General features: G+C 46.2%; 1 long non-coding RNA gene across 2 annotated transcripts in view; it reads right to left on the bottom strand.

Moving 5' to 3' along the window:
- Positions 1–334: 334 nt before the first annotated feature.
- Positions 335–14610, bottom strand: part of LOC139267054 (uncharacterized) — a 57291-nt gene continuing 43015 nt past the window's right edge. For both annotated transcript variants that reach the window (XR_011593819.1, XR_011593820.1), the window contains 3 exons: positions 13165–13263; positions 10332–10465; positions 335–1073 (listed from right to left, as the gene is read on the bottom strand). This is a non-coding gene — a long non-coding RNA (uncharacterized lncRNA). The remainder of the gene's footprint in view (positions 1074–10331; positions 10466–13164; positions 13264–14610) is intronic.

The raw sequence follows: 14610 nt of genomic DNA, 5'->3' as shown, positions 1-14610 counted from the left end.
GCTGCTGGTCCTAATCTCCCACTCTTTTATCCCCGCCGCTCTTCCCGATCTTCCGCTCTTTCATCCCCGGACATGGGAGTGGGATTAATTTGATAGCTCTTTCAAAGAGCCACCGCAGGCAGGATGGGCCGAATGCCCTGTGATTCTATCGTTCTGTGAGTTGCCCAACTAGCCCGCCCACCCTGAGTGCTTCTACACAAGAGCTTCCTATCCCCCCGACCCGCGTTAGTGCTTCCTGACCCGTTGCTTGCCCGCCTGTCTGTGAAGAGTTACTTGCCGCCCCATCTACTCGCTCACCCATTGACCCCCAGAGCTGCACACTTACTAACCCCACTTGACTCTCCATCCGCACTGCCTCCCAACCGCCCTGCATGCCCAACCCCAGAGCTTTGTTCACTGGTATATGTGAGGCTTTACCAGGGCCTGATGTCTCCCAATATCAATCCCCTGGCACCTCTCATAAATGCTCTTTGTTTCCTAGTTTTTAATCCAATTCCTCCCTTCATTCTGCCTTCGAGCCTGAATTCCAGTGGATATTACTTTAATTAGGACTCGTTTAATATGGACCTCCCATTACTATACCCGCTGCCCTGTACACCTCCTCTCTGGTTTCTTTCAACAATGTCTTATAGATTCTCCCTGATGCATACAGATTAAGGGGCTGATTCTCCCCGGCTGCCAATGATCGGAAGAGGGGAGACGATTAACACTGGGCCAGTGACCAACTTACATCACTCCAGGATTGCCTGGGTCTTCCCCTTCCCAAAGGGGCGGACCTTGGCCGAGCTCTCGGATTGCTTGCGTTCCCATTGAAACAGAGAACAGGGAGCATTTCTGGCTCTTCAGCCCCATTCCCTGTCCTTGTTTTATTTGCTGTGACTATTCCTGTTCAATCTAAAGGGAAATCTCATTCTTAAACCATTTAAAATCTTGGGGTAATTCTCAATTCAGGATTGTTTCTCTCATTTACTCACAGTCTGAAGTCACTCTTTGTCTCCACGATGACTTTGCCCTGATATTGCGAGGAAGAATTATCCCTTCGGTTATAATTGGATGTATTTAAGAACTGAATACTGTAAATAAACAATTTTTGATCACAACAGATTCTGATCAATTTACGAACTGAATTCTGTAAACAAACAGTTTTTGATCTCCACAGAATCAGACCAATTCACAAACTGAATTCTGGAAACAAATGGTTTTGAGCACCACAGATCCTAATGAGTTCAAAAACTGAGTTGCGTTAACAAACGATTTTGATCTCCACAGATTCTGAAGACTTTAGTAAGCTTGAAACAAACTTGCCCCTTACTTGTCCAAAGCTTTTCAGCATCTGCACTTCAGCTCCCGGGGAAACTCACCTCCCTCTGGGTTGCCATGGTTTGCACTGTGATGTCATGTGCCAGAACCTATTCAGTCACAATGTGGAGGGTGATGCAGGCCCTCGGTTCAGAGCCCATATAAGGAGCTGTTTGAGGCTGGCCGGGGTTAAGCACAGACTTACTGGGAAGGATTCGCTTAAAATATACATCCTACAACTCTGGGTGATCCCGCCTAAAACCCGTCCAGTGTCTATTAACACCGAGCAGACCATCCGTGGAGTTAATGGGGCCTATATCCAGGCTCAATGCTATCAATTTGTCTGGGTTGAGGGGCTTGGACAATCTCTGTGTCCCCATGGGCTGATTATTCACATCCAGTTGGGTAATCACTGCCCTTGCCATACCAGTGGGCTCCTCTCCATCAAGCCAGCTATCCTGGTACCCGAATTGTGATGCCTTCTCCTTCAGATAGCTCCAATCTACCTCTCAATTCCCATGTTTTCGGTGCCTATGCTTGTCACTATCCCAGCCATAATGGCTGATACTAAAGCCTGTTGCTTTCCCAATTTTCCTGTTGGTTCCAATATTTTAAATTCACAGAGAGTGGTCCGTGCCTTTATGGGGCTGTTTGACCTCCTCTCTCAGTACCCCTCTTCCATCCTCCAATTCTTGCTTAAGCTGTATGTTCTCCTTTTCATATTTTTTGAGCTCCTGCTGAGTCTGATGTGCCTCAACCAGGACAGCTCCCGCATTTAAACTTGAGAGATTTTGCTGCTGCTGTTCAGCCCCAGCTCGAGTGCGCGAACCTGTCGGCTGAGTCAGTCGACCTCAGTCTCTCTGCCACTAAACCTCCTGTAACTGTCGGTCCTTCTGCACCTTAATCTCCTGTAACTGTCGGCCTTTCTGCAGCTTAACCTCCTGTAACTGTCGGTCCTTCTGCACCTTAATCTCCTGTAACTGTCGGCCTTTCTGCAGCTTAATCTCCTGTAACTGTCGGTCCTTCTGCACCTTAATCTCCTGTAACTGTCGGCCTTACTGCAGCTTAATCTCCTGTAACTGTCGGTCCTTCTGCACCTTAATCTCCTGTAACTGTCGGCCTTTCTGCAGCTTAATCTCCTGTAACTGTTGGTCCTTCTGCACCTTAATCTCCTGTAACTGTCGGCCTTTCTGCAGCTTAATCTCCTGTAACTGTCGGTCCTTCTGCACCTTAATCTCCTGTAACTGTCGGCCTTTCTGCAGCTTAACCTCCTGTAACTGTCGGTCTTTCTGTACCTTAATCTCCTGTAACTGTCGGTCCTTCTGCACCTTAATCTCCTGTAACTGTCGGTCTTTCTGCACCTTAATCTCCTGTAACTGTCGGCCTTTCTGCACCTTAATCTCCTGTAACTGTCGGTCTTTCTGTACCTTAACCTCCTGTAACTGTCGGTCTTTCAGTACCTTAATCTCCTGTAACTGTCGGCCTTTCTGCACCTTAATCTCCTGTAACTGTCGGTCTTTCTGTACCTTAATCTCCTGTAACTGTCGGCCTTTCTGTACCTTAATCTCCTGTAACTGTCGGCCTTTCTGTACCTTAATCTCCTGTAACTGTCGGTCTTTCTGTACCTTAATCTCCTGTAACTGTCGGCCTTTCTGCAGCTTAACCTCCTGTAACTGTCGGTCTTTCTGTACCTTAATCTCCTGTAACTGTCGGTCTTTCTGCAGCTTAGCTCCTGTAACTGTCGGTCTTTCTGTACCTTAATCTCCTGTAACTGTCGGTCTTTCTGCACCTTAATCTCCTGTAACTGTCGGTCTTTCTGTACCTTAATCTCCTGTAACTGTCGGCCTTTCTGCAGCTTAACCTCCTGTAACTGTCGGTCTTTCTGTACCTTAATCTCCTGTAACTGTTGGTCTTTCTGCAGCTTAATCTCCTGTAACTGTCGGTCTTTCTGCACCTTAATCTCCTGTAACTGTTGGTCTTTCTGCAGCTTAATCCCCTGTAACTGTCGGCCTTTCTGCAGCTTAACCTCCTGTAACTGTCGGTCCTTCTGCACCTTAATCTCCTGTAACTGTCGGCCTTTCTGCAGCTTAACCTCCTGTAACTGTCGGTCTTTCTGCACCTTAATCTCCTGTAACTGTCGGTCTTTCTGCAGCTTAACCTCCTGTAACTGTCGGTCTTTCTGTACCTTAATCTCCTGTTACTGTCGGCCTTTCTGCACCTTAATCTCCTGTAACTGTCGGTCTTTCTGTACCTTAACCTCCTGTAACTGTCGGTCCTTCTGCACCTTAATCTCCTGTAACTGTCGGTCTTTCTGTACCTTAACCTCCTGTAACTGTCGGTCCTTCTGCACCTTAATCTCCTGTAACTGTCGGTCTTTCTGTACCTTAACCTCCTGTAACTGTCGGTCCTTCTGCACCTTAATCTCCTGTAACTGTCGGCCTTTCTTTACCTTAACCTCCTGTAACTGTCGGTCTTTCTGTACCTTAATCTCCTGTAACTGTCGGCCTTTCTGCACCTTAATCTCCTGTAACTGTCGGTCTTTCTGTACCTTAATCTCCTGTAACTGTTGGCCTTTCTGTACCTTAATCTCCTGTAACTGTCGGTCTTTCTGTACCTTAATCTCCTGTAACTGTCAGTCTTTCTGTACCTTAATCTCCTGTAACTGTCGGCCTTTCTGCAGCTTAACCTCGTGTAACTGTCGGTCTTTCTGTACCTTAATCTCCTGTAACTGTCGGTCTTTCTGTACCTTAACCTCCTGTAACTGTCGGTCTTTCTGTACCTTAATCTCCTGTAACTGTCGGTCTTTCTGCACCTTAATCTCCTGTAACTGTCGGTCTTTCTGTACCTTAATCTCCTGTAACTGTCGGCCTTTCTGCAGCTTAACCTCCTGTAACTGTCGGTCTTTCTGTACCTTAATCTCCTGTAACTGTTGGTCTTTCTGCAGCTTAATCTCCTGTAACTGTCGGTCTTTCTGCACCTTAATCTCCTGTAACTGTCGGCCTTTCTGCAGCTTAACCTCCTGTAACTGTCTGTCTTTCTGTACCTTAATCTCCTGTAACTGTTGGTCTTTCTGCAGCTTAATCTCCTGTAACTGTCGGTCTTTCTGCACCTTAATCTCCTGTAACTGTTGGTCTTTCTGCAGCTTAATCCCCTGTAACTGTCGGCCTTTCTGCAGCTTAACCTCCTGTAACTGTCGGTCTTTCTGCACCTTAATCTCCTGTAACTGTCGGTCTTTCTGCAGCTTAATCTCCTGTAACTGTCGGTCTTTCTGCACCTTAATCTCCTGTAACTGTGGGTCTTTCTGCACCTTAATCTCCTGTAACTGTTGGTCTTTCTGCACCTTAATCTCCTGTAACTGTCGGCCTTTCTGCACCTTAATCTCCTGTAACTGTTTCTAACATTGTCCACGCCTTACTGGCCTCAGTGGTTTGTTTAGTGGCTTCTCCCAGACACTCGGCGGTATATTCATAACACTAGCACAAGAATATTTTATAAGCATCGCCTGTGATGCTACCTTTCTTTAGCTGATCCCAAAATACTCTATGCTGGGATTGTGTCCAGTCCAGATCCCACCCCAACTTCTTCATTTTAGTCTCGGTGTTCTCATAATCTTTTCTTAGGGTCTTGGTTAGACTTTTGTCCCCCTTACCTTTACCCTTTCCTGCCATTTTAACTAGTTTCTGCCAATTTGCACTGTGGGCCCCTACAATGAACCCACTGAATTTCCTGCACAGAAAGTGATTCCATCCCTGAATATTCAAGTTGTTTTTGAGCAGCAGAATGAATTCTCCATTTGAATGCCAGATGTTCTGAGAGTTGTCACGACATTCTTACCAGGTGGCAGTCCATAATCCCATCTCTATTTAGGGAAGTCAAGCCAAGTGTCATGATGGATTCTTGCATTCATTGTTCATGACTCAACTTTCAAGAGCCTTCTTCACCAGCTGAGCATTGGAACCGTGAATGTTTAAAAATGTATAGAGACATTGAAGTTGAGAACGTGGGAATTGTATAGGGACAGTATAAGTTAACAAAGAATTCATGGAGGAATAGCCATGACATCTCAGACTTGAGACTGCGAAATGTTACAACACTAACACATATTGAAACAAAACCCACAGCTTGCAGAAAAACCTCAAGGTCTTATTAAATCATGTTATTAACCTGAAACATTAACAGAAGGTCTTTGTTTAAAATCAGACCATACTTAGGTCGGCTTATGAGTGGACAAAGGGAAAGAGGGATCTAAGAGGATAGGCTGGACTAGGATGTCACTCTAGCCCTATCTTGTTATCTTTTGCCGAAAATGTATAACCATCGTGCCTTTACAATGTAACGTCACTTTGTCCGTAGGAAGTGAGTGCGTTCGAACAGACTTGTATTCCTTCTGTCTGATAAAGTCCCTGATCGGGATTTGCTTTTTAAATAAAAGCTTGCTTTGTTTAAAGCACAAACGGTATTCGTTTCAGTAATTTTGCTGAACCAGATTGAGGTAAAAGAATCCAGAAATCAACATTTGGTGTCAGAAGTGGGATCTCAACGGACGACTGCCGAAAACTTGCGAATTAAGAGCCAGACTAGCCTTGGACGAGACGAGACGAGGGGAAAGTGGCCACTGGAGTGAGTATGATTTCAATACTGCTCCAGTTTCCCCGGTTTCAAAAGTCTGAGGAAAGTTTAGCCACTCGCTGGTTCTCAGGTAGTGTCTGAACGAGATCCAGGACAATCTGGTGAATACCTTTCAAACTTAGAATAGGGATAGAGATAGGGAAATTGCGCGATGACGCAAACCAAGCGGCGACTTGGAAAGATAGGTTATAGTTAGAGCTAGATAGGGATAGATGATCAATCATGGATCCAAAAATTAATAGGAAAGAAAAGAGACTCTTGTGAACGTCTGTTTAAATGAGAACTGCTTCTGTGATTTTTACTGTAAAAAAAAAGCCGGGGAGTTGTGGTTTGTTTTAGCTCCACCTACTTTTTCAAACAGAATGAAAGTTTTTTTTAACCCTTCGTAGTGTTGTCCTGTATGTGGGAAGTTTAAGAGTGTGAACCTTATTGAATTACGTATATTCGGATGATAAGTTACGGAGCCAGGAAATGCACAAAGGATAGGTTTGTTGAGTAAAAAAAAAAATACATGGTCCCGGTGGTTAAAAAAAAAAGATTTAACATGCTCACTTACTTGTCGGAAGAAAACATTCAGAGAAGGCACAGCAAAACAACTGAGATGGATTCAAAAGGATTCAAAAAAAAATATTATATTAAATAACACGACCTTGAGGCTGGAACAATTGAGATAACGAAAAGCAGTCCACAGCCTACGTGCCAGACTTCTCTCTAGTTATGGAAAAGACAAAAAAAAAGTAACGTACTAAATAGGTGCTAAAAAAAAATGTTCTGAGATTTTAAATTATGAGAAAAATTCCACTGCAGTCTAAAAAAAAAATCACTCCTGTCCAGTTGGCAGAAAAACTCCATTAAATTAGGGCTTTCATTGACTGATTGGATTTAAACTGCGCAGTGACGCGAAAGGATAGGGAAATTTGGAGACTAAAAGAAATTAAATAAGGCTCATAAGAAATCAAATTTAGAAAATTAGGCTCACAGGAAATTAAATAAGGCTCATAAGAAATCAAATTTAGAAAATTAGGCTCACAGGGAATTAAGTAAGGCTTATGGGGAATTAAGTAGAGGATAGGTGTTCAAGTCAGGTGTGACGTCGACCTCGTATATCACTTGGCCCGTCTAGGCACTGATTGAATTTAAATCACGCAGCAACTTGAAAGGTAGGGTGAGAAAAGTGCGCAGCGACGCGAGACGTGCGGCGGCGCGAGCGTGCGGCCGAGTGAAGGAGGGCTGACGCAGACGCGCAGCAGCGTGGAACGCGTAGCGACGCGAGACGTGCGGCGGTGCGAGCGTGCGGCCGAGTGAAGGAGGGCTGACGCAGACGCGCAGCAGCGTGGAACGCGTAGTGACGCGAGACGTGTGGCGGCGCGAGCGTGCGGCCGAGTGAAGGAGGGCTGACGCAGACGCGCAGCAGCGTGGAACGCGTAACGGCGCGGGACGTGCGACGGCGCGAGCGCGCGGCCGAGTGAACGTGGGACGACGCGAACGCGCAGCAACGCGAACCGCGGGGTGATATCAAAGTCAGTGCTGATTTCAGTAAGTCTCTGTTTATTTTAAGTGTTTTAAAGTGTTTTAAATCGCGCGGCGACGCGAACCGCGGGAGTCTTAAGTGTTTTAAATCGCGCGGCGACGTGAACCGCGGGGTGACGTGGATCAGTGTTAGATTTAGTAGTCTTTGTTGATTTTAAGTGTTTTAAATCGCGCGGCGACACGAACTGCGGGGCGACACGGAAGTCAGTGTTAGCTTTAGTAAAGTCTGTTTATTTTGAGTTTGTTCAAAGTCAGTGTTAGTTTCAGTAAAGTCTGTGTTTATTTTAAGTTTGTTCAAATCGCACGACGACGCGAACGCGTAACGACACGGTAATACGAGGGGCAGCGTGAAAATGGGTAATCAGTTGGATAAAACAACGGATGCGGATAGTCCGCTACAAAAGTTATGTGAGGAATTCCCTGAAAGAGCTGAAGACTTTAGAAAATTATCAGGAGCCCTGAACAAATTATTAGGAGATGACCAGTGTCCTCTAGATGGCACTAGAAACGTAGAGGTAGCAAAAAAAAAGCACAGGGATTGTCAAAAATTAAAAGATGCATCACTTCTGTCAAGTTAGCAAATAAATGCTATTAAATTGGGACTCTCATTGAAAGAGGGAACACCTGTTAAAACTGTAGACGTCTTAAAAAAAGAATGTGCGCACGAGAAACTTACTAAGAGATCCTCTGAAACCTCTGAGCAAGGTATTGACCGACTACGTAGTCAAATGGCTGGCTTTGTGTTAACCGAGGCTGATGATGAAATTGATGAGTGATTACTGACTCAGCGCCCAACGGCGCCTCCCGCACCCCCTGGCCCCTTGCTCCAGTCCTTTCCCAACACCCTCCACCTTACACTCCGGTGAGAGGAGTTAAAAATAACCCCATACCACCAAAGCAACAAACCCAAACTGGCTCCTCATCCTCTGATAGTGATTCGGATCCCCAGTCAAGCAATATAGCCGAAAGGACCAGATCTCACACTCGAAAGGGCAGAACTATATCTCAATATCACAAACAGTCCCGTAAATCTTCTAGTCAATCTACCAGTCCAAGTTGTGAAAGACATAGCAAACACCCCCGCCGATCGAGACGCAGAACTGTCAAGCAGTCAGACAGCCCCGAAACATCCACCGACCTAGAAATGATTTCCAAGATCCCAAAGTCCCGACACCGATTCCCTGTCAGACCAATGCCAAACCCTGATGCACAACAAGCTGCAGACCACCCCACTATAGATGTCTATGTGATCTTCGAACAACTATTTCAGTTTATAATGCAGAATCAAGGGACCTGTGGGCCTTGGTAAAGCAAACCTTGAGCCCAACTGAACACACCCGATTTCTAACTCACCTAGGACGTGCTACTCATGATGCATTGTTGGTTGCTCACCCTAACGATATCCAGGATCGCCTAAACGCTATCTTCAATTCTCTCACCACGACCCTTCAGAAGCCCATCAGTATGGCCACAGTATTAGAAACTAAACCCAAGCGTGAAGAAACTGCCGATTGAAATATACGGGAGTCAATCAGGAGATAATGCCTTCAGGGCAGGAGAGGATTCTCCTCAATTCTGCGCTATCCTACTTCAGTGCCTGCCCTATTCGATTGCTCACGCTATCCGGACAAATAATATGAATTGGGCAGATAACAGTAAAGCCCAGATGGAAAGGGCGGTTAGATATTATTGGCAGGAAAAGAAAGGGGAGGGGGAAGGTGCGCCCCCAACCCGGGTCAAGACTGAATACGTGACTAGAAAGGAAGAGCCATCTCGGGAGGAAGGATCAATAGAACCGCAGTGTTGCATACAGGATTGGATGGATAAGCAAGGATACGGTTATACTAAACAACCAAACGGCCCGAGCCCTGCTAATAAACCTCCCTATTGTCCCCGGCATGGTATGGGAAGAGGTCGGGGCTGGGAAAGACGAGATGGATGTTTTAATTGTGGGCAGGAAGGACATTGGAATAAAAATTGCCTCTACCGTCAGCGTGGAAAAGGAAGAGGAGGAAGAGGAGGGGGGCAAGGGGAGAGGAGGATCTTACACTAACTTCTCCCAGAACAACCCCTTTGGTCAATTGTCCCCCGATGGACTACGCAGCTTGATTGTGCAGGGATCCTCCCCGGACGAACCAATGATATTGTTAAAAATTCTGAATGAGTGGCAACCCTTTTTGATAGATACGGGAGCCTTCATGTCTTCTGTACAATCAAAGCTTAAACTCCCTGCCTCTACTGAAACACAGGAACTTTCAGGATTCCTGGGACAAATCTCGACATTCCCGGTGTCAGAACCGGTTAAAATGGGTTACCAGGAAGAATCGGTGGAACATCGATTTGTTATCACAACCAATCTGGACTGTAACTTGATGGCTAGAGACCTCCTCTGCAAATTCCAGTTGCATTTGGAGTGTGGAGATGATGGGATTATTGTAAAACAGGGAACCCTTAAGCGGCAGTATTATACCACTAGAACCCCTCAGTGGTGGTCTCTGGACCTGCCGCAGGCACTCTATCACGTGACCCTAGCATACGGTCCCAGTGGAAAGAATCAGGACCTGCAGAACTTTTATCAGGATCACGAAGGGGAAGTGAAGGAAATTGTATTAAGGGCTAGAATGACTGGACCGGAAGGGAAGGCAGATTTTGTGGAAATGGACAGCCCCCAACGGTGGCACCACATATTACTCGTGAAGTATTACCTCCCCACCACGCTAAAGATTTGGGAGTTATGGTGCGCCAGGCTATAGACGAGGCTGACCCTACCAGCCGGGATGTGCAAATTGTAAAACATGGCCGAACAGTCCAATTCCACGGGGACCCCGAGAAGGTCTTAACGACTCTGCAGCATCATACTGGCTCTGACATACCTGACTATGTGGATCCTCATGTGTGGGCAGAGGACCCCTCCCAAGTGGGTTATCACAGGCAATACCGAGTATCCACCGAGCTTTGGAGGCTAGCCGAGTCGAACCAATTTGCCAGTTTCCAGTCCCTAGCACGGCTAAACAAATGCGACAGTGATTAATTACTGCAGATCCTGGATCCCTAATGTTGCCCTGATGACTAAGCACCTCACCCCGTATACAAATAAGTAAGGCAGCTTTGAAATAGAAACCGTAGACGTCCAATCCTAAGTTGACCTTTTGGCACTGTACTGCAATTAATCTGGCCTGTTTTCTTACTGAGCCACCCCAAGATGAGGAAGAACCCAGTCATGATTGTTTATCTTTAATTCAAGAGGCCACATCAGTCAGGGAAGATGTTGACGGAAGTTCTATTAATCCAGAAGGTACACAAATCTCAGGATACGCCATAGTAAACCAGGAGAATCAGGTCTTGGAATCTGCCGCTTTTGAAACCGCCTATTCTGCCCAACAAGCTGAACTATTCGCCCTCACCCAAGCCTGTATCTTGGCCAAAGACCTCAAAGTCAATATCTATACCGACTCTAGGTATGCCTTTGGGGTGGCCCATGATTTCGGACAATTATGGAAAAATAGGGAATCCCTAACCTCACAGGGGAATGAGATATCCCATAAGCAACTAGTATCTGATTTGTTGCAAGCCCTCATGCTCCTCAAGCACATTGCCCTTGTTAAATGTACCGCCCACACCACCGGAAAATCCCCGGTTGATATAGGGAACCACTGTGCTGACAAAGAGGCTAAACAGGCCTCTCGTGACCAACAGATGGTAGTGCCCAAAATGATGAGTCAGACTAAAAATCCTGCGAAGGATAAGTTAGCCTCGGAAAAACCAATGCCAACCATCCAAGATGTTATAAAAGCACAGGAGGACGCTCCTGAAAAAGATAAACTGTTGTGGAAATATTATGCATGTACTTATGACAATGTTTCTAAACTCTGGACCACTCCCGCGGAACAGACTTGCATGTCTGACAAGTTGGCTCTATGGGTTATTGATTGTATGCATTTTGCTACTCATTGTGGAGCAAGAACCACGAGTGATACACTTTTGGCTACTTGGTGGCACCCTAGACTCCAAGCGCTCGCCCAGAACATCAGTAGTCGTTGCCTGGTTTGCCAGCAACATAATCCAGGGAAGGGAGTCCCATGTGATTGGGGTAAAACGCCCCTACCTGAAGGTCCCTTTGAGACATTTCAGTTGGACTACATTGAGTTGCAAAACGTTCAGTGTTACAAATATGTTAGTAATAGTAGATGTGTTTAGCAGATGGATTGAAGCCTACCCTACCCTGGACAATAAGGCTCAAACTGTTGTTAAGGTGTTAATGAGGGAAATTGTTCCTAGATATGGTATCTCAGCTCGACTCTGACTCAGGCTCTGCGACTAGCTCACAACCAGGTTCAAGATGCTCACCTCGACCTCCCAGTTTTACCCGAATTGTCCCTCGTGGCACCAGGGAAGTATGGATTCGGAAGGGATTAGAGCCACAATGGGAGGGGCCTTTTCAGGTGTTACTCACTACCCCCACTGCAGCCAAGGTTGAGGGGAAAAATGCCTGGGTTCACCTGCACCACTGTTTGGAAATATCAATGATCTATGTTTAATTTTTAATCGAGCTCTTAATTTAAAGCAATGCCCAAGTTTAGAAAAAAAGAAAGAGAAATACTGACCAATCAATCACGTTCGTGTTTTCCTGTGACATCACACTTTGATTTATTTTTACTTCTCTCCGATTGCGGTGCTCCAAGCAAACTATTTTATCCTGCGCTGGTCCCAATCTCCCGCTCTTTTACCTCTGGCTGCTGGTCCTAATCTCCCACTCTTTTATCCCCGCCGCTCTTCCCGATCTTCCGCTCTTTCATCCCCGGACGTGGGAGTGGGATTAATTTGATAGCTCTTTCAAAGAGCCACCGCAGGCAGGATGGGCCGAATGCCCTGTGATTCTATCGTTCTGTGAGTTGCCCAACTAGCCCGCCCACCCTGAGTGCTTCTACACAAGAGCTTCCTATCCCCCCGACCCGCGTTAGTGCTTCCTGACCCGTTGCTTGCCCGCCTGTCTGTGAAGAGTTACTTGCCGCCCCATCTACTCGCTCACCCATTGACCCCCAGAGCTGCACACTTACTAACCCCACTTGACTCTCCATCCGCACTGCCTCCCAACCGCCCTGCATGCCCAACCCCAGAGCTTTGTTCACTGGTATATGTGAGGCTTTACCAGGGCCTGATGTCTCCCAATATCAATCCCCTGGCACCTCTCATAAATGCTCTTTGTTTCCTAGTTTTTAATCCAATTCCTCCCTTCATTCTGCCTTCGAGCCTGAATTCCAGTGGATATTACTTTAATTAGGACTCGTTTAATATGGACCTCCCATTACTATACCCGCTGCCCTGTACACCTCCTCTCTGGTTTCTTTCAACAATGTCTTATAGATTCTCCCTGATGCATACAGATTAAGGGGCTGATTCTCCCCGGCTACCAATGATCGGAAGAGGGGAGACGATTAACACTGGGCCAGTGACCAACTTACATCACTCCAGGATTGCCTGGGTCTTCCCCTTCCCAAAGGGGCGGACCTTGGCCGAGCTCTCGGATTGCTTGCGTTCCCATTGAAACAGAGAACAGGGAGCATTTCTGGCTCTTCAGCCCCATTCCCTGTCCTTGTTTTATTTGCTGTGACTATTCCTGTTCAATCTAAAGGGAAATCTCATTCTTAAACCATTTAAAATCTTGGGGTAATTCTCAATTCAGGATTGTTTCTCTCATTTACTCACAGTCTGAAGTCACTCTTTGTCTCCACGATGACTTTGCCCTGATATTGCGAGGAAGAATTATCCCTTCGGTTATAATTGGATGTATTTAAGAACTGAATACTGTAAATAAACAATTTTTGATCACAACAGATTCTGATCAATTTACGAACTGAATTCTGTAAACAAACAGTTTTTGATCTCCACAGAATCAGACCAATTCACAAACTGAATTCTGGAAACAAATGGTTTTGAGCACCACAGATCCTAATGAGTTCAAAAACTGAGTTGCGTTAACAAACGATTTTGATCTCCACAGATTCTGAAGACTTTAGTAAGCTTGAAACAAACTTGCCCCTTACTTGTCCAAAGCTTTTCAGCATCTGCACTTCAGCTCCCGGGGAAACTCACCTCCCTCTGGGTTGCCATGGTTTGCACTGTGATGTCATGTGCCAGAACCTATTCAGTCACAATGTGGAGGGTGATGCAGGCCCTCGGTTCAGAGCCCATATAAGGAGCTGTTTGAGGCTGGCCGGGGTTAAGCACAGACTTACTGGGGAGGATTCGCTTAAAATATACATCCTACAACTCTGGGTGATCCCGCCTAAAACCCGTCCAGTGTCTATTAACACCGAGCAGACCATCCGTGGAGTTAATGGGGCCTATATCCAGGCTCAATGCTATCAATTTGTCTGGGTTGAGGGGCTTGGACAATCTCTGTGTCCCCATGGGCTGATTATTCACATCCAGTTGGGTAATCACTGCCCTTGCCATACCAGTGGGCTCCTCTCCATCAAGCCAGCTATCCTGGTACCCGAATTGTGATGCCTTCTCCTTCAGATAGCTCCAATCTACCTCTCAATTCCCATGTTTTCGGTGCCTATGCTTGTCACTATCCCAGCCATAATGGCTGATACTAAAGCCTGTTGCTTTCCCAATTTTCCTGTTGGTTCCAATATTTTAAATTCACAGAGAGTGGTCCGTGCCTTTATGGGGCTGTTTGACCTCCTCTCTCAGTACCCCTCTTCCATCCTCCAATTCTTGCTTAAGCTGTATGTTCTCCTTTTCATATTTTTTGAGCTCCTGCTGAGTCTGATGTGCCACAACCAGGACAGCTCCCGCATTTAAACTTGAGAGATTTTGCTGCTGCTGTTCAGCCCCAGCTCGAGTGCGCGAACCTGTCGGCTGAGTCAGTCGACCTCAGTCTCTCTGCCACTAAACCTCCTGTAACTGTCGGTCCTTCTGCACCTTAATCTCCTGTAACTGTCGGCCTTTCTGCAGCTTAATCTCCTGTAACTGTCGGTCCTTCTGCACCTTAATCTCCTGTAACTGTCGGCCTTTCTGCAGCTTAACCTCCTGTAACTGTCGGTCCTTCTGCACCTTAATCTCCTGTAACTGTCGGCCTTTCTGCAGCTTAACCTCCTGTAACTGTCGGTCTTTCTGCACCTTAATCTCCTGTAACTGTCGGTC

This window comes from Pristiophorus japonicus, chromosome 7, assembly GCF_044704955.1.
Source record: "Pristiophorus japonicus isolate sPriJap1 chromosome 7, sPriJap1.hap1, whole genome shotgun sequence".
Taxonomy (NCBI): Eukaryota; Metazoa; Chordata; class Chondrichthyes; family Pristiophoridae; genus Pristiophorus; species Pristiophorus japonicus.
Note: the sequence above shows the minus strand (reverse complement) of the source record. Positions and strands in the feature narration are given on the sequence as shown.